Source organism: Brachycentrus maculatus, unplaced genomic scaffold, assembly GCF_059751285.1.
Source record: "Brachycentrus maculatus isolate JH-2025_06_01 unplaced genomic scaffold, ASM5975128v1 h1tg000222l, whole genome shotgun sequence".
Classification (NCBI taxonomy): domain Eukaryota; kingdom Metazoa; phylum Arthropoda; class Insecta; order Trichoptera; family Brachycentridae; genus Brachycentrus; species Brachycentrus maculatus.
The window spans coordinates 1062822-1084315 of NW_028280973.1; the positions used below are offsets into that span (position 1 = coordinate 1062822).

The 21494-nt window shown below is 30.4% G+C and overlaps 1 protein-coding gene across 2 annotated transcripts in view; it reads right to left on the bottom strand.

Annotated features, from left to right (window-relative positions):
- Nucleotides 1-19974, bottom strand: part of Lrt (Leucine-rich tendon-specific protein) — a 137918-nt gene extending 117944 nt beyond the window's left edge. Inside the window, exon 1 of one of the 2 annotated variants that reach the window (XM_088264295.1) lies at nt 19677-19974. The gene's annotated coding sequence lies outside the window, so the exon portion shown is untranslated. Of the gene's footprint in view, nt 1-15903; nt 16138-19676 lie in introns of those variants that run through there. The other variant, XM_088264293.1, reaches the window with a different exon arrangement.
- Between the last annotated feature and the right edge of the window lie 1520 nt (nt 19975-21494).

Sequence of the window (21494 nt, forward strand, 5' to 3'; positions counted from 1 at the left end):
ACTTTGTTTTTTTTATCCCTATAAATATTTTATTAAAACTTAATTATAATGGTAACCGGTTTCGAAGCTAACCTTAGTAGACATTATAATTAAGTTAAAATTACATATTTTAAAACGAAGTTACATTTTAATTAACTAACTAACTAACTGTCCACTCTGTCCTTGCAAACATTCTTCGCCTCTTCCACGTTCATGCATCTCCTCATACATACCCGCCGATTGTAACGACTCCTAACCTGACCACTTTCAAGTATTTGGCATACCTGATCGTGCCATGTTTTTCTCGGTCTTCTTCTGCTTCTTTTCCCACTAACATTCGCCTCATAAAATTGTCACTCATTCTTTCCACATGTCCAAACCATCTCAACACACCTTTCTTAATTTTATCGATAATGCTTATCTCAGCTTTTCATTCCTTCCTTATTTCACTATTCGCACATCTATCATACATCGTTTTGTCGCACATTCTTCTGAGAGATCGCATTTCAACTGCATTCAGTCTACTTTTTTATACTACTACGTCTACTATTTTAATTATGTCTACTCTTTTAATTATAAAATGGAAAATCACAAAGTTAGTGCTTCAAATATAAATTATATATGCAAAATTGTTTAATGAACTCGTTTCAACTCCATTCATAAAATTCCGGCTCACTAATAAAGTTAAACATCGAGTGTTACAATAGATCACCCACCGTGAATGCGTCAGTAGGTATGTCACGGCACAATGTAACAGTGAATAGAACCGCGGACCGTGCTACAAATGCCCGTTCTTTAAAGCCAATTCAAGTACAATAATATGTACAAACCATTAGGTGAAGTTTTAACACAATGTGTTGCCGAGATTGTCTAATTAAAAGGTACCTATTTCCTCTTTACAAAGACTATACTGTGGGTGTCATATTATTTGGACGTGGGCCGATACTATACCAAAGCTTCAGAAACTCTTTTTTTATGTAAGCTGTTGCCAAAGAAATGCACTTATTTTAAGCTAGCTGAAGATTCCTTTCAAGGAGATTTTTATACATTGGATTGTACAGGGTGGCACAAATTGAATCACCCTATCGGAAGATGTTATAACTTATGCAAATGGCGTCATACGTCAATCATATTTGACATGTCGCTCACTCCTTGCAAGAACGTCATAAATCAAAAAACGTGATTTTTCAGGAGAACGTTTTTAAGTTTTAAAAATATAATACAATGTATTAAAAATAAATATCAAGCCAGTTCTTGAACTTTTTACTGTGCAACAGATCCTTTTAAGCAAAACCTGAAGGTTTTTTCACCATTTAAAAAATATTTAGTACATTTAAAAAAAAACAATAAAACAATACCTTTTCTTCAAAATGCAAAAACGACACTTTGGATACCTGTAGCGGGTAAATATTAAGTTAAAAATATGCCGCTTTTGCTGGGATATAGTCCATTTTCTGGGCATTCCGAAAACATGCACAACTGAAAATTGACGATTTTTTATTCATGACGTTTTTGAAAAGAGTAAGCGATATGAAAAAAAAAACATTGAATAAAATTGTTAAAAGTTTGAGAATGGTTATTTTTGTCAGTTTATGAGTAAACTTACTCAAATTTGGCGTGGGTGTAAAACACAGATACAAAATAACTAGTTTTCTGCCGAGTGAAAGTTACGAAACGCTAATCACTAATCCACGTGTCCTACTGCAGCGTCCACGATGCTCTTATGCTATACAAATACCTCGAGATATTCAATTCTAAGTGGTTTATAAATTGTAGGCGTACTATACACCAAGAAGCGATAAAAAACGTCTCTTTGCCATTCAAATTTCCGTCTAAAATACTGCATTCGAGTGGGCGAGATTATAACATGTCGTTTTTACTATATAATTATTTAAATATAACCGTATATATATGAATTAAAACATTTCTTGTCTTATTAATATGAATCGATATTTTACAGCCAGCAGAAAGAGTTAAAAATGGTCCAGTTTGAAAAACCGTTAAAAGAAGTGGGTAGACACTGAATTGAAATGACATACGAGTATACGCTATTTAAAATACTAAAATTCGAAGTCTGGGTTTTTTAATAGGGCTAACGATCTATCATAGGCTGATTTAAGTGATCACTTTATACACGTGTAACATTCACCTATCTTTACGATTGAAAACTATACTTCTCAATTTTCGGTTCAAGTTGTTTGTATGCATTAATTATATATCAATCGTCTATCATTTAATTTGTGTTGATATATCAACATAAATCATTCCCATGTGGACAAACCCAGATTTGTGAACAAAGGTTTAGACGCATTCAAATATTGTGTTTTATTTCAATTATACTCGTATTTTGGCACTTACTTCATTTTATTAATCCAGTTTTATTATGATTATTATATTTCATCTTTAAATAAAGCCTGTTCTAAAATATGTTCCATACTGCTCAAAGTGAGAAATATTCAGTACCTGTCCACTGAAACATGTCTTGTAATATACCAAACAGTGTTTGAACCGTAGGAAAGCCTAAATTTGGATGATTTGATAATGTCACCAAGGTGTAAACAACTGAGTAAGAGGGTTTTCAACTTTATCGTAATGATATTGCATAAGTAGATTATATAAAAAAGGAGTTGCTCTATACTTATGATAAAGAGTTTCCAAACCCTAAACCTAGGTAATTGACAATTTCACCAAGGTGCAAACAACTAAGTTAGAGGGTTTTCTCTCAATGGTAATGATATTGCATAAGAAGGTTGTATCAAATAGGAGATGATCTCTATTTGATTTAACGAAGAGTTTTATACAACATTTTGAGTGTGTCCAAATACTTGTTCACAAAATCTGGATTATCTCCAATTACAGGAGTTATTTTCATATTATTTTTTGACATCTCATCAAAGATGAAGAAGAATATGGAAGTCTGGGCATTTACGGGGCTTACGACCGTCATAGGCTGGTTTAAGTGATCACTTTACACACGTGTAACATTCACCAATTCTACCCATTATTGACTTGGAAGTTCTATGTATATGAACCAATTTAGAAACCTTGTTAATGAATCACTAGAACTTCACTAGAGACATCTATTTGTGAGATGTAAGCCCCGTAAATGCCCAGACTTCCATATTCTTCTTCATCTTTGATGAGATGTCAAAAAAAAATAATAAAAATATGAAGAGTAATATTTTCAAAGCCCAAACATGGATTATTTGACAATGTCACAAATGTGCAAACAACTGTGTTAGAGGGTTTTCAACTCGTTGATGATGAACTTAACTTAATGATATTACATAAGAGGTAATATCAAATACGAATTGCTCTGTACTTATGATAGAGTTACGAGTATGTTTGCAAACCCTCATCTTCTTCCTGGCTCAGTCTAACTTATCGTCTTGGTAGATTTTTAGGGCAGCTCTCCTCATGCTAAAGTTGTAGATCTTTCTTCTTAACTTTCGGGAGACTTTCCTTGGACGAACTTATTTCCTCTCCTTCACTTTGCTTGCTCCTGGAATCCCACAAGCTGGGACAAATTGTCAGTCTCAGTTATATTTGCAAAGCCTTAATAAGTTAATTTGACAATGATACCAAGGTGCAAACAACTGAGTTAGAGGGTTTTCAATTCGGTGGTAATGATATTGCATAAAGAGATCATATCAAATAAGAGTCGCTCTATACGTATGACGAAGAATTGTATTTGCAAAGCCCAAATTTGGATGATTCGACAATGTCACTAAGGTACAAACAACTGTTTTCAAGGGTTTTTAACTCATTGGTAATAATATTACTTAAGAATATTATATCAATAAAGATTTTCTCTTTACTTATGATGAGGAGTTATGTAGCCTCTTTTTCCAAGATGCAAGTATCTCCAGATTGTATAGAATTGGGAATACCTCATACCTACCGAGGCAAAACCTACTAAGAAACTACTAAATCGTTTGAATTAAGGGTTTTCAACTCAGTAGTATTTAATCATATTGCATAAAGAGATTATTTCAAAAAAGATTTTCTCTGTCCTTATGATGAGGAGTTATGCAGCTTCTTCCAAGATACAAGTATCTCCACATTCATCTGAGTGGGCAGCAAGCTATGTATCTCCTAGATAACAGGCCAGACGGTCATCGATCTCTATCGCCAGTCTCTTGATAGTATTGATTAGCCATAAATATTTAATATAATGTTTTTATTTTATAATGTTCATTCATCTTCCCACATGCGGAGTCTTGTCTCAGACTAGTGGGTCGATCGAGTCGTGTTTTAGAACCAGGTAAAGAGTAAGTTATGCATGTACTATAGAGTAAACAGTATTTATTTTTGTATTGTATCGTCAGTGTAGTATCATAGGATGGTTTATGGAGATGATGCAATTGTCGTGTATTATCAAGATGATACACGGTTTAAAATAAGAGATATATGATCAATTTCCACCTTGATGCATACTAACTAACCATCACACCGTTTCCCTGCAGGACCATAAATTTGTTTTCTGTACATTGATTTCAATAACTTTATTATTTTCAAAACTGTTTAATTATTTCAAAGAAAAACTTATTTTTTAATGCAAAAAATGTGTTATTGGTAATACATCCATAATAAAATAAAATTATTGGTTCAAATTCTACTTTCATTTTAATATATACAATGATTTATTATGTGATGCGTTTCGTCTTATCAAGACATTATGAATCATTAGAGTTTGAAAATGTTTTAGTAAGACGAAACGCGTCATTTCATATATTATTGTTTATATTAAAATAGAAGTAGAATTCCATCCAATATATTTTTTTAAATTTTCGATACATTACAAAAAATTTAAATAGAATTCTACAAACTAACTGCATTTAAAATAAAAAAAAGTAAAAACGGTGTTTTAAGAAAAAAATTCAAACCCTTATCCGCACCCCAATGGTGCATAGGGCACTGCATCATATAAACGCAGTGTTATCTCGATCGTTAACACATGAAGGAAAGGTAATCAGCCCTCCACTTCCGGTACCAGTCCAAGGTAATATTGAATAAATATAAGAGTGAAAAAATTATTTATATTTATTTGACCCCCCTGGGAATCGAACCCGGAACCTCCAGTACGGTAGCCGAGCGTGCTGACCATTACGCTACGAGGCGGACAGGAAAAAAAATAATTAAGTTAAATGTTACTGGATTAGAAGAAAATTAAATTGCGACTTAACGAATACTGGGCCTTAATACAGGGCAGCCGATATTACATTTTTATATATTTATAATTAAACTTATGTATCAATTAACTCGAATGTGATACCCTCTCTTTGCTTAGTATCCACCCTCTCTTCGCTAGTTTTGTATTATCATGTCACTGGGTCATTTTGTATGAAAGCTTTCAGTTAATTCTACATTTGATCTTACAAAGGACACACGGCTTAAATGGAGCACGTCAAAGGGTAAAAAAGCTCCGGATAAAAATAAAAAAGAAACAATAACAGAATAACAGTTGAACGCGAGATTTCTCTTTTTGTGACGTCATTGTGACAAATGGGGGATGAAAAAGGTGTCATGTAGGAAAAAGAAAAGAAAATAAGGACAATGATACTACATGACGGTTCCATATTTTTTGTGACAGAATCAGTTTAGAGCTTTGGAAAATTACATACACTTTAAATTATTAAATATTTTCCGGCATGATATTTTAAAACTACAACTTAAAACTTAATCTTTATGAGAAGGAAATAAAAAAAACTACAGGCTAGGTTTTATAGATTTGGCGTTCAACTTGTTCAACTCCATTTTAATTTATGTATTAAATGTTAAATGAAATACTTATTTTTTAGTCTACTAAATTGTATTTTATTGTTAAAAAAAACATTTAAAAATCAATTTTGTGACAATTGTTTCGCCTTGTTATAATAGCATTAATGCCATAACTAATCCAAACATAATTCGTGTCGGGTTGTGGTCCCGTGGTTAGTGTCGAGGGCTCTTGAGTCAGAGTTTCTCGGTTCGAATCCACTCTACAACCATTTGATACCTTTTTCTTATAATGATCTGCTTAGTCTCACGGAAATAGTATGAAATTGGAGTATATTTTAAAATTAAAAAATCACATGCATCTTTCTTTAAAAAAATAATAACTAGCCGAAACGATTGTCACAAAATTGATTATGTGTTTTTCATAGTAAAATATAACTTAGTGACTCAAAAATCAGTTTTTGATTTATTATTTAATATATAAACTATCAATTTGTTTCAATAACAAAGTAATAGTTGCGCCAGGCGCCATGGCGTAGTTGGGTAGGCGCCCGACGGCGAATGTGACGTCGCGGGTTACATTCCCGCAAATTGCAAAATCAATATAAGAAAGATTTATTTTTAATTGGTCTGTAATATATTTTTGACATTTACCTTCCCTATCCATACTATCCTACCTGAAGACAAGCCTTTAATAGAGCCTTTGCAGGTTATTCCTTTAGTAAAAATGATAAAAAAAAAATTTTTAAATTTATTACTTGATTTATGCATCCGCTTTTAAGGAATATCAATAAAAAGTGGTTCAAACAAAGTTGTTTCATTTTATAAAGAATATCAAACCATTTTTACCTAGGAAATATCACTATTAAAGATAATGGTGGTATTCACCATGCAATATTAAATAAAAGCTCAGTTAAATTTTTTCGTGTTCTTTTATTGTTCTTCTAATTGGATGGTATTTGACCATATTATTTTATTTAACGTTTTTTTTGGTATTTTCCCGTAGTATCTATCACTTAATATTATTCGAATAACCTTTTTTTACGATTGCGTTTTCACCTTATCTTATATACCTTTCTAGAACAATTATAAAGTTTAAACGGCTTTGGTCTAGTTCTGTATATAGTAACAGTTTACATTTAGTCCTGAAGATGGAAGCTTAGCTTCCGAAACTAGTCAGCATAAATAAAATCAAGTGGTAAAAAACAAGTGTTTTCTTAAATAACAGTGTAACAGATTTAGAAAAACGTTGCATTTAATAGTTTAGTAAAAAAAATATGAATCAGTGCAGTCAACCGAGGAAGCACTGTGAATCAAAAAACAAATGTTTTATTTACGCTCGGCAAAATTATTTTTACAGGGTAGGCACTTTAACCAAAATAAACTTCACGAAGCAGAAAAAACCCTCGATAGGTAGAATAACCTCGTTCGACGATACTAAAAATCACATGGCACAATGTCAAATCAAAGAGGCGTGACATTCAGGTATATATATATATATATATATATACACATATATATATATATATATATATATATATATATATATATATATATATATATATATATATATATATATATATATATATATATATATATATATATATATATATATATATATATATATATATATATATATATATATATATATATATATATATATATATATATATATATATATATATATATATATATATATATATATATATATATATATAAATATACATATATATATATATATATATATATATATATATATATATATATATATATATATATATATATATATATATATATATATATATATATATATATGTATATATATATATATATTTATATATATATATATATATATATATATATATATATATATATATATATATATATATATATATATATATATATATATGTATATATATATGTGTGTGTGTGTATATAATATTTTTAATGTTTCAGAATTTAATAAACCGTGATGATGACAAGGTTTTTGTCGAAACCGGTAGGTTAAATTGTATTAACAAAAAAGTATATATATATATATATATATATATATATATATATATATATATATATATATATATATATATATATATATATATATATATATATATATATATATATATATATATATATGTGTATATATATATATATATATATATATATATATATATATATATATATATATATATATACATATATATATATATATATATATATATATATATATATATATATATATATATATATATATATATATATATATAAATATACATATATATATATATATATATATATATATATATATATATACATATATATATATATATATATATATATATATATATATATATATATATATATATATATATATATATGTATATGTATATATATATTTATATATATATATATATATATATATATATATATATATATATATATATATATATATATATATATATATATATATATATATATGTATATATATATGTGTGTGTGTGTATATAATATTTTTAATGTTTCAGAATTTAATAAACCGTGATGATGACAAGGTTTTTGTCGAAACCGGTAGGTTAAATTGTATTAACAAAAAAGTGGTTAAAACAAAATTGATTAATTTTATAAAATTTATAAAATGTGCCCCAAAGTATCTGCGAAAAACATTTTAAAAAAGTAAGTATTTATATGTTTATACAATATGTGTATATGTATTATGTTTAAAATCAATATTATGTCATTTTCGTCAAAATATTGATTATAAACATAAACAATGATATCATTCACAAGTATGAACAATAAACAATGAGTGTAAGACCTTCTCCATGCTCAAGAGCTTAGTCTCGTTATGGTAGAGGACATTATGTATTGAAAAGCTCTCTTGAGGCAAGAAAACGGGGCTGTAAAAATTTTATATTTAAATAAATAAATTAACTTTAAAAATTAAATTAAAACAATTTTCCTTTGTATTTCGTGGTGGGATATGGAAGAGTGGGATAGTGCTAAGTACCTATTTATAATGTTTGCAACATGGTTGTGTATCTATGGTGTTTTACAATAAAAGAACCATGCTCGTGTACTTGTTATTCCACGTAATTTACGAGCGAGTATTATTGTTTTGAAACAGAGCACAGAAGTACTCGAACCATGACACCCTTTACTCTATTCTACTATAAAATCTATTCACTATCCACTGCATTACCATGAACATACAGACAATTAGATGTAAGAACGTAATATCACTATGTTAAGATACATTATAAATGTGAGGAGAGTAATTATGTTCTAATAGTGAAATAAGGAAGGAATGCAAAGCTGAGACAAGCATAATCGATAAAATTAAGAAACGTGTGTTGAGATGATTTGGACATGTAGAACGAATGAGTGAGGAAAGAACGGTAACAAATTTATGAGGCGAATGTAATTGGAAAAAGAAGCAGAAGAAGATCGAGAAAAACTTGGCACGATCAAGTTTGCCAAATACAAAGTGGTCAGGTAAGAGTCGAAACAATCGGCGAGTATGTATGAGGAGATGCATGAACGTGGAAGAGGCGAAGAATGTTTGCAAGGACAGAGTGGTGTGGCGCTCTATTCTCTCAGCCTACCCCTGCGGGGAAGCGGCGTGACGGTTAGTTAGTTACTTAGTTTTTACAAGTATATTTTTCATTTAAGTTTTACTTGGTTAATACTTCTATTTATTAAACTCGTTTTTAAGCATCGTCAAAAATGCGTTTTTTTCTCCTGTTTTTGGTTGAACAAGGATGAAAGCCGAGTAAACGCCGTTGAAATATGATTTCTTAGACGAATATGTGTAAAAATCAATTTATAACATGAGATTCCTACCCAAGGTCTACTAACCACCAAATATTGTTTATTTTTTATTATAGATTCTTTTTAATATAATTTATAAGAATGTGATAATAGCCTTGAAACGGTTCGTGGTGATTTTATACGTTAAATAATTTTGTATTTTGTATGTACCATATTAATGGTAATAATATAATTATTTAATTATATTACAATATTCACGCGCGTTTCGATGCACTCGACATTATTATAAATTACCTCATGCTAAACTTGCTCTCAATTGGAATAACTTCCTTTTCTAAACAGCCCTTATATTGACCACATAAATAAAATTTTAAAAATACGAAATTACTGTTATCATTCAACAATTAAAGGTTACAACTCTCAAACTAAGGCTAAGCAAAAGCATGCGATGTTTGTAAATGACATTGAATGCATCAAAAAATAACTCTTACTTCTCACTTATCATTCAACAATCAAAGGATACAACTCTCAAACTTAGGCTAAGCGAAAGCATTCAATGTTTGTAAATGAAATTGATTGACATTGCATCAAATCACGTTTCAAAATATACAATGCAGTATAGTAATGAGGGTTTACACAATTTATATTTATTTTTTATTGATAGATTATATTAATGGATAAATAAGAATAAAACCGGTAGTAAGGCTTTTTTTTGTGCTGAACAAATATTGCATATAAAAATAAAACTAAGGCTGTAGCGAGACACGGGTCCTTGATGAAATTCTGAACGACCTTTTATGACATACGACTAGCAATTTTCATATTAAATTCTGTAATATAAAGAAACCAGGGATGCAGTCCTCAGATAAGGACCCATATAGAAAGGACGCGAAATTTTTATAAGGACTTCCACATGTGATAATATATTACACGGAAGTGTACTTAGAGATATTTTACGATATATTACTTTGTGCATGAAAACACAATCTTTTGACATTTTTGCGTTTAAAATATACACTAGACACTTCCAATTTTCCATTAAATTAATGCGCAGTCTCAGATTGTGTACTGTTGGACAGCGTTTAATTACATTAAAATATATTATATAAAGATATTCGTTTGAAAATACCATAACTAGGCGAAACAATTGTCACAAAATTAATTTTTATGTGTTTTTTGAACAATAAAATACAAACAACATTTTGAGTGTGTCCAAATACTTGTTCACAAAATCTGGATTATCTCCAATTACAGGAGTTATTTTCATATTATTTTTTTGACATCTCATCAAAGATGAAGAAGAATATGGAAGTCTGGGCATTTACGGGGCTTACGACCGTCATAGGCTGGTTTAAGTGATAATAATGGGTAGAATTGGTGAATGTTACACGTGTGTAAAGTGATCACTTAAACCAGCCTATGACGGTCGTAAGCCCCGTAAATGCCCAGACTTCCATATTCTTCTTCATCTTTGATGAGATGTCAAAAAAATAATAAATAAAATACAAACTTTATAAAATTAAACAAATTTGTTTCAATCACTTTTTTATTATTAGTACACTTTAACTTACCGGTTTCGACAAGAACCTTGTCATCATCAGGGTTTATTAAATTTTAAGACGTTAAAAAACTCATAATTAATTTCATTCCCTTGCCAAAAACTCCGTAACACAAATTTTTATTTATTTATTTATTTATTTATTTATTTATTTAAACTTCATGTACAGAAAATAAAAAGTACATTGGCGGGCTTATTGCTAAAAAGCAATATCTTCCAACCGACCAAAGACGGACTAGTGATATTGATCAAAACGTTTGATACCATATATAGCCGTTTGCAATCAGTGGGCAGATAGTACTTACAGGGGCTGTCATAGGCTGGGTTAGTGATCACTTTACACGTGTGTAACATTCACCATTCTGCTCATGATTGACAACCATGTTTGAGTAGTGTGCACTCCACATAAAAAAATTGAACGAATATTGCTTATAGCAGCATTTCTCAAAGTGGGCTTTCTAGAAGACTTTTACAGGGCAATTGAAGCTCAAAGAGACAGAGAAGTGCTAAGAAGTAAGATATATATTTTTATTGCTTCCCTCTTTCTATGATGGAATATTCTGGCGATTTTATTTTCCCGTTTGAGAATTTTTAATAGGGGGCGCTAGACTAAAAAAATTTGTGAATCTGTGTTTTAAAGGAAGAAGGCTGTGAATTTATTATTTAATTCTTATTTTAACGTAATTGATAGAATCGGAGATTCGAAAAAGATAAGTCTTTAGTTGTGACCAAATACCATACCATAATGCAGTGTTTCACAAACATTTTTCTATTCAAGGTACACCTACCAAATTAAGACATTTAAGAGGTGCATATGTACCATATTATGGGAACATGTTTAACATATTATGTTTAATGCGAAATGTGAGCCTACTTAACTAAACACTGGTAATCAAAATTTAGAGAAATTGTGTTATTTTCAAAAAACTAGACGTTTTTTCCGCGGCACACCAACTAATCTCCACGGTACACCAGTGTGCCGCGGCACACACGCGGCAGTACAATGTCATAATGTATGCCTATGTTGGATTTTTTAAAAGTTTTAAACATATATAAATGATTGCATGTTCCATGAAATTACGAAATGTAAAGTGTAAGAATTTCTTTTTTAATAAGCAGTATACATTATTGCATTAATTAAAATAATATGTCTGCATAATTATTCTTTCATGTATAGTGCAGTCCATAATGCAGTCCATTATTTCTATTTGCTTTGTAAGTTCCACAATTCCACCGACTTTCACCCTTTCCACCGTTTTTATTCCGAAACAAAAGACCCTCACGTGAATGGAACTCCATCAGTATAATTCTCCTCCCGTTCTACTGTTCCGCGATTCAATTCTTTGCGAGTTCCACTACGGGGAGAAGGTCGTGAAAGTTTAACGGAACTGCAAGCTTCACGTGCATACGAGTTCACGTGCATTTGGAGAATTTGCTAACCGTTCGGGGAGAGAATTGAACTCTCAAAAATTTTGTAATGAATGCACTTGGGATCGAATGTGCAAATACCATTCCAGTACAATTCTATTTGCCCATATGTGTTACAAGCTAGGTATACATATAACTAAATATTTTATTGAAAATGAGGTAATTTACAAATACAACTCTCTTAACGCATAAGTTTTACAAGGTTTTAATACATATAACTAAATACTGTATTTAAAATTAGGTAATTTACAAATACAAATCTCTCTTTACGCATAAGTTTTACAAGCTATGTTTACATATAACTAAATATTTTATTTCAAAGTAGGTAATTTACAAATACAACATTCTTTACCCATGTGTTTTACAAGCCGTGTATACTAATATCTAAATATTCTATTTAAAATTAGGTCATTTATAAATACAACTCTCTTTATCCATATGTTTTACAAGCTATGTAAACATATAACTAAATATTTTATTTAAAATGAGGTAATTTATAAATACAACTCTCTTTACGCATAAGTTTTACAAGGTTAAAATACATATAACTAAATACTGTATTTAAAATTAGGTAATTTACAAATACAAATCTCTCTTTACGCATAAGTTTTACAAGCCATGTTTACATATAACTAAATATTTTATTTAAAAGTAGGTAATTTACAAATACAACATTCTTTACCCATGTGTTTTACAAGCCGTTTATACTAATATCTAAATATTCTATTTAAAATTAGGTCATTTATAAATACAACTCTCTTTATCCATATATTTTACAAGCTATGTAAACATATAACTAAATATTTTATTTAAAATGAGGTAATTTATAAATACAACTCTCTTTACTAGTATGCTTTACAAGATATGTATACATTTAACTAAATATTTTATTTAAAAGTAGGTAATTTACAAATACAATTCTCTTTACTAGTATGCTTTACAAGCTATGTATACATTTAACTAAATATTATATTTAAAAGTAGGTAATTTAAAAATACAATTCTCTTTACTAGTATGCTTTACAAGCTATGTACTAAATATTTTATTTAAAAGTAGGTAATTTACAAATACAACTCTCTTTACTAGTATGCTTTACAAGCTATGTATACATTTAACCAAATATAATATTTAAAATGAGGTTATATTTTAGCGAGTTAAAATGGTTAATTTTCAATTTATGTTTTAGTTAGTAAATTACACTAATTCATAAAATCTACTGTGACACGTGTTTCGATGCATTCCGCATCATTTCCAAACACCGTATGTGAAGCTTTGTTTAAATGTTAGAGTTGTGTCCTTGGGACGTTGAAGGATGAAGAGGGGGATGGAGCTGTTTCTTATTTTTGCACGATGATGGGTCACTTACATAAATAAAAAAATTAAAAATTACTTTAAATTATTATCAGGATCGGAATTATACTGAAATCTTTTATTTTTGAAGCGTTATCTACGGGGAGTGTCAATGGCTTCAATTTATTATATTCAATAAATAAAAATTATCTCATTTCTTATCGGTTTCACTAACTACTTGACAATATTGATTGACAGCCCGTTTTAAAGGGCCAAAGTCGTTATATATAAATGAGAGTATAACTATCTACACTACATAGTTTAAACGTTAACTTTCGTACGATATCTCAGCTTAGATAAAAATGACAGAGATGGGTTCATCATTGCTTCGATTATCTTAACGCATCTGCAGCATAAGTGGTAAGTTCCCAAGTATTCGTATTTATCCGCCTCCGTAGTGAAATGGTCATCACGCCCGGCTACCGTACTGGAGGTCCCGGGTTCAATCCCCAGGGGAGAATTCAAATAAACATAAGTGAATTTTCCCCCTTATATTTATTTAATATTACCCTGGACTGGTACCTGAAGAGGAGGGCTGATTACCTTTCCTTCATGTGTTGACGATCAAGAAATCACTCTGTTTATATGATGCAGTGCTCTATGCACTACCGGGTGCAGATAAGGTTTTTTGAAAAAAAATCTATTCACCTGTAGATGAAAACATCTATTGTTTTCGAAACTAATCGTTTGTAATGAAATAAAATTACTTAAAATGATATACAAGTTTCTTGAATATTTGAAAAAGATGAAGAAGTATTCGTTGTCTGAGTATGTGGATTAACGATATAAGACAACTATCATTGTGACCAAAGATTTTAATTAAATTTTGTATAAGAATGTTGAAATTCGAAAAGTCCTTGTGATTCCAATGACGACCAGCACGGCGTAGCACATAAAAACTATTGTTTACAAAACTCGTCTTTATTTCATTACCTCATATGGAATAAAATTGCACAACAAGTATTTCAGGACATGTCTCTTATCCATATATGACTGGGATCGGCCGTTCAAAGTTTTCAAAAAGGTTTCCGCCCATTTTACAAAAAAGTTATTTTAAAATCCCCTAACTTAAAGACGTCCTTAAGGTGAAAATATTTTTAAAAAATTATAAATAAAAAGTTCTGTTCTGGTCCTTGCCTCAAGCAAAAATTAATTTGTTTGAATGCAGTACGAAAGAAAAAGGATTAAAAAAAAATAATACCCATCGTTCATATGTTATTGACAATATATTGAAAGTATTGAAACTTTTTGGTTCGTGAATTTTTTTAAATCATTTAACTTTCTTGGAAAATAAATTACAATCTATTTTCTAAAACACATGTAAAACGAATGAGTGAGGAAAGAACGGTAAAACAAATTTATGAGGCGAATGTAATCGAAAAAAAGGACCAGAGGAAGACCGAGATAAACTTGGCACGATCAGGTATGCCAAATACTTGAAAGTGGTCAGGTTAGGAGTCGAAACAATCGGCGGGTAGGTATGTGGAGATGCATGAACGTGGAAGAGGCGAAGAATGTTTGCAAGGATAGAGTGGTGTGGCGTTCTATTCTCTCTGCCTACCCCTGCGGAGAAGTGGCGTGATGGTTAGTAACTTATTTTTTTAAATTACAATTTTAAAAAAAATCGTTTATAAAAATGAAACTGTAAATCGATGAAAAACAAGTCAAGGCGAAGGAAAAAGGATCAGGTAAAGAGTTGAGGGGAGAGGTGGATATGAAAATTGAAAAAAAATCCTTTGTCATCATTAATCGTTAATTTAAACTAGCCTATCAATAGGGGTGAATGTTTTCCATTTTATGATTAAATTTACGCAACGTTTTTTTATTGTATGTTTACATGAAATCATATTTATTTGCAATGTGTATTGACTTTGTTTATTCGGATTCTAGGAATATTTGTTTTTTATAAGGTATGTATCTATTTATACTTGAATATTGATACATAAACCATAAATTTAAAATAGAAAAATTACACAAATCTGTATTTCGTCTTTTCACCCTGTTGTACCCTAAGTAAACCTAAATGAATAAACTTTATTGCATTAAAATAAATAACAAAAGAGTAAAAGTAAAGAACGAAGAAAAAAAACGAAAACATCGCTTACCTTGTTTTGTTATGTGCCGCAGTCAAATCCAATACCTCCCAAACTGTGCAGGCAATACTTTCATTTCAGGCTCTTTCATCTTAAACACTTCATTTTCATTCACTGTTTGGTCAACTTTTTCACTCACATGTATCACTTTTTTCGTTTTATTTTTAAACTTTTATCAATCAAAAATAAAGTTCGTTAAATACAATTGTCTTTTTTCAATGAATATCGATCTTCTTGGCGTTTCGTATCGATATGAAAAAAAGTAGAGCGTATTACTTTATGATACTTTGTTAGAAATCATTATTTAAGCGAAATAAAATAAAAAATAATGCACAAAGCAATGAGAAAAAAAAATCCATCACATCTGTAACCATAACATTCACCAATTCTACCCATGATTGATAACCACACTACTCAAATTCTTGGAAGTTATATATATATGAACCAATTTAGAAACATTGTTCTTAAATCACTTGAACTTCACTAAAGACATCTATTGGTGAGATGAAAATGCCAAGACTTCCATATTCTTCTTCATCTTTGATAAGATATCAAATAACTACAAATCTTTTTTGATGGAATAAAAATTATATCAAATTCACTAAGCCAAAACATGACTCGTTTTGAAAAAAATATATAAGTGAATCTGTTATACTATCCATATAACATCTCCAAAATCTTTCCGAAGGAATACAATAGATGAAGTTTTAGAACCAGCGGTAATGGAAGCACAGCTGTTTGAAAGTCGCAAAAAGTTGAGAACCGCAATACGTGAGGTAGACAATAGCCCAATAGATTAGTTGACCGGTCGCCAACAAAGACATCTGGGTTCCAAACCCGTCTAGGGCTTTTTCTTTACTCCACTAAGCCTGTACTGTATTCAGACTGCAACGCTCCCCCGTCTGACAGAAGATAAATTCGCTAACTTTACATATAAGAATCATAATATATTTATATATTTAAATGGGATTAGAGTTGGCCATGTTCGAAGTGATGCGCTGGATGCACAATATACAGGGCATATTGGAAATTAATGTTTATATTTTAGCGAGTCTACCCATATATATATATATATATATATATATATATATATATATATATATATATATATATATATATATAAATATAAATATTTATGTATATATATATATATATAAATATATATATATATATATATATATATATATATATATATATATATATATATATATATATATATATATATATATATATATATATATATATATATATATATATATATATATATATATATATATATATATATATATATATATATATATATATATATATATATATATATATATATATATATATATATATATTATAGCAGTATGGAAGGTGTTATCTGAGTATGGAGTAAGCAGTAAACTTATCCAAGGCATTGCATCCTTGTACATAGATACGAGGATAGCACTACATGCATTGGGTTAGTGGTTCATTCTCATCCTGGTTCAGCATCTCTAAAGGTGTAAAACTTGGCACAATCAGGTATGTCAAATACTTATACTAGAAAGCGGCTGGGTCAGGAGTCGAAATAATCGGCTTGTAAGTATGAGGAGATGCATGAATGTGGAAGAGGTGAAGAATGTTTGCAAAGACAGAGTGGTGTGGCGTTCTATTCTCGCTGCCTATCCCTGCGGGGAAGCGGCGTGATGGTTAGTTAGTGAGTTAGTTAGTCACGCTGTTCCTCTCCAATAATAAGACTAAGCTCTTGTGCTTGGAGAGGGACTTACACTCAATGTTTACCATTTATATTTATGAACGATATTTTTTATTCTTCGTGTTTTTTACATGTTATTTAAAGATAATTAAATCACTGTTTTGTCAGAAATCATTCGTATGTGGCGCTTAGTAGGTACTTAAATTCAAGGACTCTAATTTCGTTACATGTCTTAATTTTTTGTTGTTCTTTTTAAAACCTTATGTAATACGACTCATCTCATTCACATGTCTAGGTTTATATTTTATATGCCTATTCAGAGAGATTAATTATGAATCATTAATGAATACTCCTACACCGCAGAAACACAAAACAACACAGAAGTTTTGACGGTATACATACAGAGATATTTAAAAAAAGTTCAACATTTGTATATCAACTTAATAAAATAAAACAACTTTTTTTTAATCACTATTAATTTTTTTTTAAAATTATAAAATGTGTAAAAGTATCTGCGAAAAACATTCAAGAAACTTGTATAAGTATCATTTTAATCAATTTTATTTCATTACACAAGACTAGTTTCGAAAACTACAGATGTTTTCATCTACAGGCGAATAGTATTTTTTTAAACCTTATCCGCACCCGGTGGTGCATAGAGCACTGCATCACATGAACGCAGTGTTATCTTGATCGTTAACACACGAACGAAAGGAGGTCAGCCCTCCGCTTCAAGTACCAGTCCGCGGTAATATTGAACAAATATTAGAATGAAAAAAACACTTATATTTATTTGAGCCCCACCCGAATCAAACCCGATTTTTTTTTAAATAATCAACATGTCATTCCACAAAGGTAATGCTGAATTAATAATTATTATATAGAAATATAATTTGTCATACTTAGTACCCCTATTATTTCTGAATTTTGTAATGAAATGTTTTTTTTGCTTATCCCTAAACACATTTTATGTCTATTGGAAGCAAATTCTTATTCTTATGTATAAAATGTCATATTTCACTGTATAAAAGGCCATAATGTAGGAAGTTAGAGTATGGACAGATTCCAATTACTACAATATTCTTATAATACCGAAACGTCCAATGATAAAGTGGGATCTACAAAATTTGCGAAAATTAGTTTTTTCCCGAAATATTTTTCCATCTATTAACACACAGATGGTGCATAGGCAGGGGCGTGCATTCCATATAGGCAGAAAACCAGTGCCTATCCTAACTTACCCGCATGACATATTAAAACGCAACCAGTACCTACCCTTCCTTACTGAGTAGTACCTAGCTGACCTTACTGCCTATCTCTACTGCCTAACCTAGTAAATAGTACCAGCTTACCTTACTATCTACTTCTACTGCCTACCGTAATTAATTCTCTATGCACGCACTGTACATAGGGCGCCGGATTGGAGACGCGGTGTCAACCTGAACGTAAATTATATTATAGCGGACGATCAGACATAATCTTAAATTTAGGAGTGGAATAAATTTGAACGGATAGATAGGACGTGAATGAAGGACGTTGGTTAGAAGCAGGAATTATTTTTTGGAAAAAGTAAATAAAAGCAATGACTCGGACACTCGTGGCTGCATACCGGAACTCGTATTAGCTCGTGTAGCTAAATTATTAACCGTCATCCATTTTTTTTCGACCTCATCCGATTTCAATGGTGTATTGGGCACCACATCAAAACTGTCTTATGGCGTTAAAATAAACGAAAAATTCAAAACATATATTTTTGATTGATAATTTTTGATTGATGATTTAGTTTGATTGATATAAATATATACATATTTATACATGCATTTTATTCCTCCTATTTGATGACCGGCATCGTAAAAGGAGGATCAATCAATCAATCACACTGCTTTTGTTGAATTAACGACTATACATCAACTCTCAGCAGTGCCATATGCACCAGCGTGTACTTATAAGGATCGAAAGAAGAAAACATATATAAAAATAAACACAAAACTATATTAAGAAACGAAATTGTAAAAATATATACAGGTACGCTAAATTAAGGTTATGTTTTTTTCTTAATTTTTATGTAACAGTGTTTAATTTTAAGTAATTAATGTTTTTTTACCTTTCGTTTAGAAGTTTTTTCACAAAACCCACACAGCCATGTATTAAAATTGGTATTTTACACAAAAAAGTTACATTTATTCAATCAAATCGTGAATTTATCGATGAAACTCGAAAAATATGCACTAAATCACTCCTAATTTTATTCACTGCATAAAGTAGGGTCCTAGACGTAAATTTCAACAATTTTTTATCTTAATATATTTGAAATAATGCACTTTTTAGGCGAAAACTGACACAGATGCTTATTGAAATATTCAAAAAATGGCGGTAGAGAAAAACCAACCTGCGCGCGCAGAGATACGATATTCGACTGCGTGTTCATCTGTATAGAAAACAATATGTGACTTTAAACAGGTAACAGCGAAAGCGAAGGTAAACTATAAAAAGAGACAAATCAAAACTTCTTGATTTTAATATTAAACACCGTTTAAAACTACCTTTTTATTAATCTTGTGTACTATCACTAAATCTAGTAAGCATGTATTTCATAGTCAGTTTCGAAGACAGGTAGGAAGCGTTTCATACTTGTTTATGGAAAGGTTAATTGTATTTTTACTTTTGTGATAAATTTAGTGTTATGTTTGATTCGAACCTTTTGTTTTTTGTATTGTTGGCTGCCGTGCTTTTGTAAAAACATCGTTCGCCCACCTAATAGAATGAGGGAATGATAAACACATCGAAACGTCATGTTCCGAGAACAATATGATGCCCAAGTGATTTTAATTGTTGTTTGGGAGATGAAGAAATTTATTTCCTGGTCATTTAAGGAACAAACAATATCCCTTTTCTTCCATTAACATATACATAAATAAATGTAGAATTCAATCCAACAAACCTTGTATTATTTTGGATATATTACCCAACAATTCGATATGGAATTCTACCAACTGTCTGCAGTTACAATAAAAAATAAACTAACTTACTAATTAACCATCACGCCGCTTCCCGCAGGGGTAGACAGAGAGAATAGAACGCCACACCACTCTGTCTTTTCAAATATTCTTCGCCTCTTCCACATTCATGTATCTCTATACACATCCGCCGATTGTTGCGACTCCTGACCCGGCCGCTTTCAAGTATTTGACATACCTGATCGTGCCAAGTTTTCCTCGGTCTTCCTCTGTTTCTTTTTCCAAATACATTCGTGTCATAAATTTGTTTTACCGTTCTTTCCTCATTCATACGTTCCACGTGTGCAATCCATCTTAACACACCTTTCTTAATTTTATCGATATTGCTTATCACAGCCTTGCATTCTTTCTTATTTCACCATTCGAACATCTATCAAACATCATTTTACCGCACATTCGTCTGAGGATTTATATAAATAAGACCGAATATTTCACAAATAACTAGCCGACAATGACTATGAACGCCTGAACTTAATTATTTAGCAAACCAAGAACTCACTTTGATAATATGAATTCCTCTGATTAGAGGAGAAGTTCCTCTTTACTTCCGCTACAAGATTCGAACCCGGGTCACAAGACAAACTGGAGAATACTACTATTTCTTAAAATCTATTGTGACACGTGGTTCGATGCATCATTTGCATCGAACCACGTGTCATTTGCAATCAACGTTTATTTGAAAATGATCTGGAATACATCGAAACACGTGTCAGATTTTAAGAAATAATTGTATTTCCAAATAAAATTTATATTCTCCGCCTTTATTAGGCGCAGATAAAGGTGAGACGAAAATTCATATTAAAAACTAACAGATATTACGACGAAACGGCTGCCGAATCAAATAATGAAATTTGAGAAGTTTGTATATATTATATTATTGAGTATAATTTTTCATACTCGTAAAT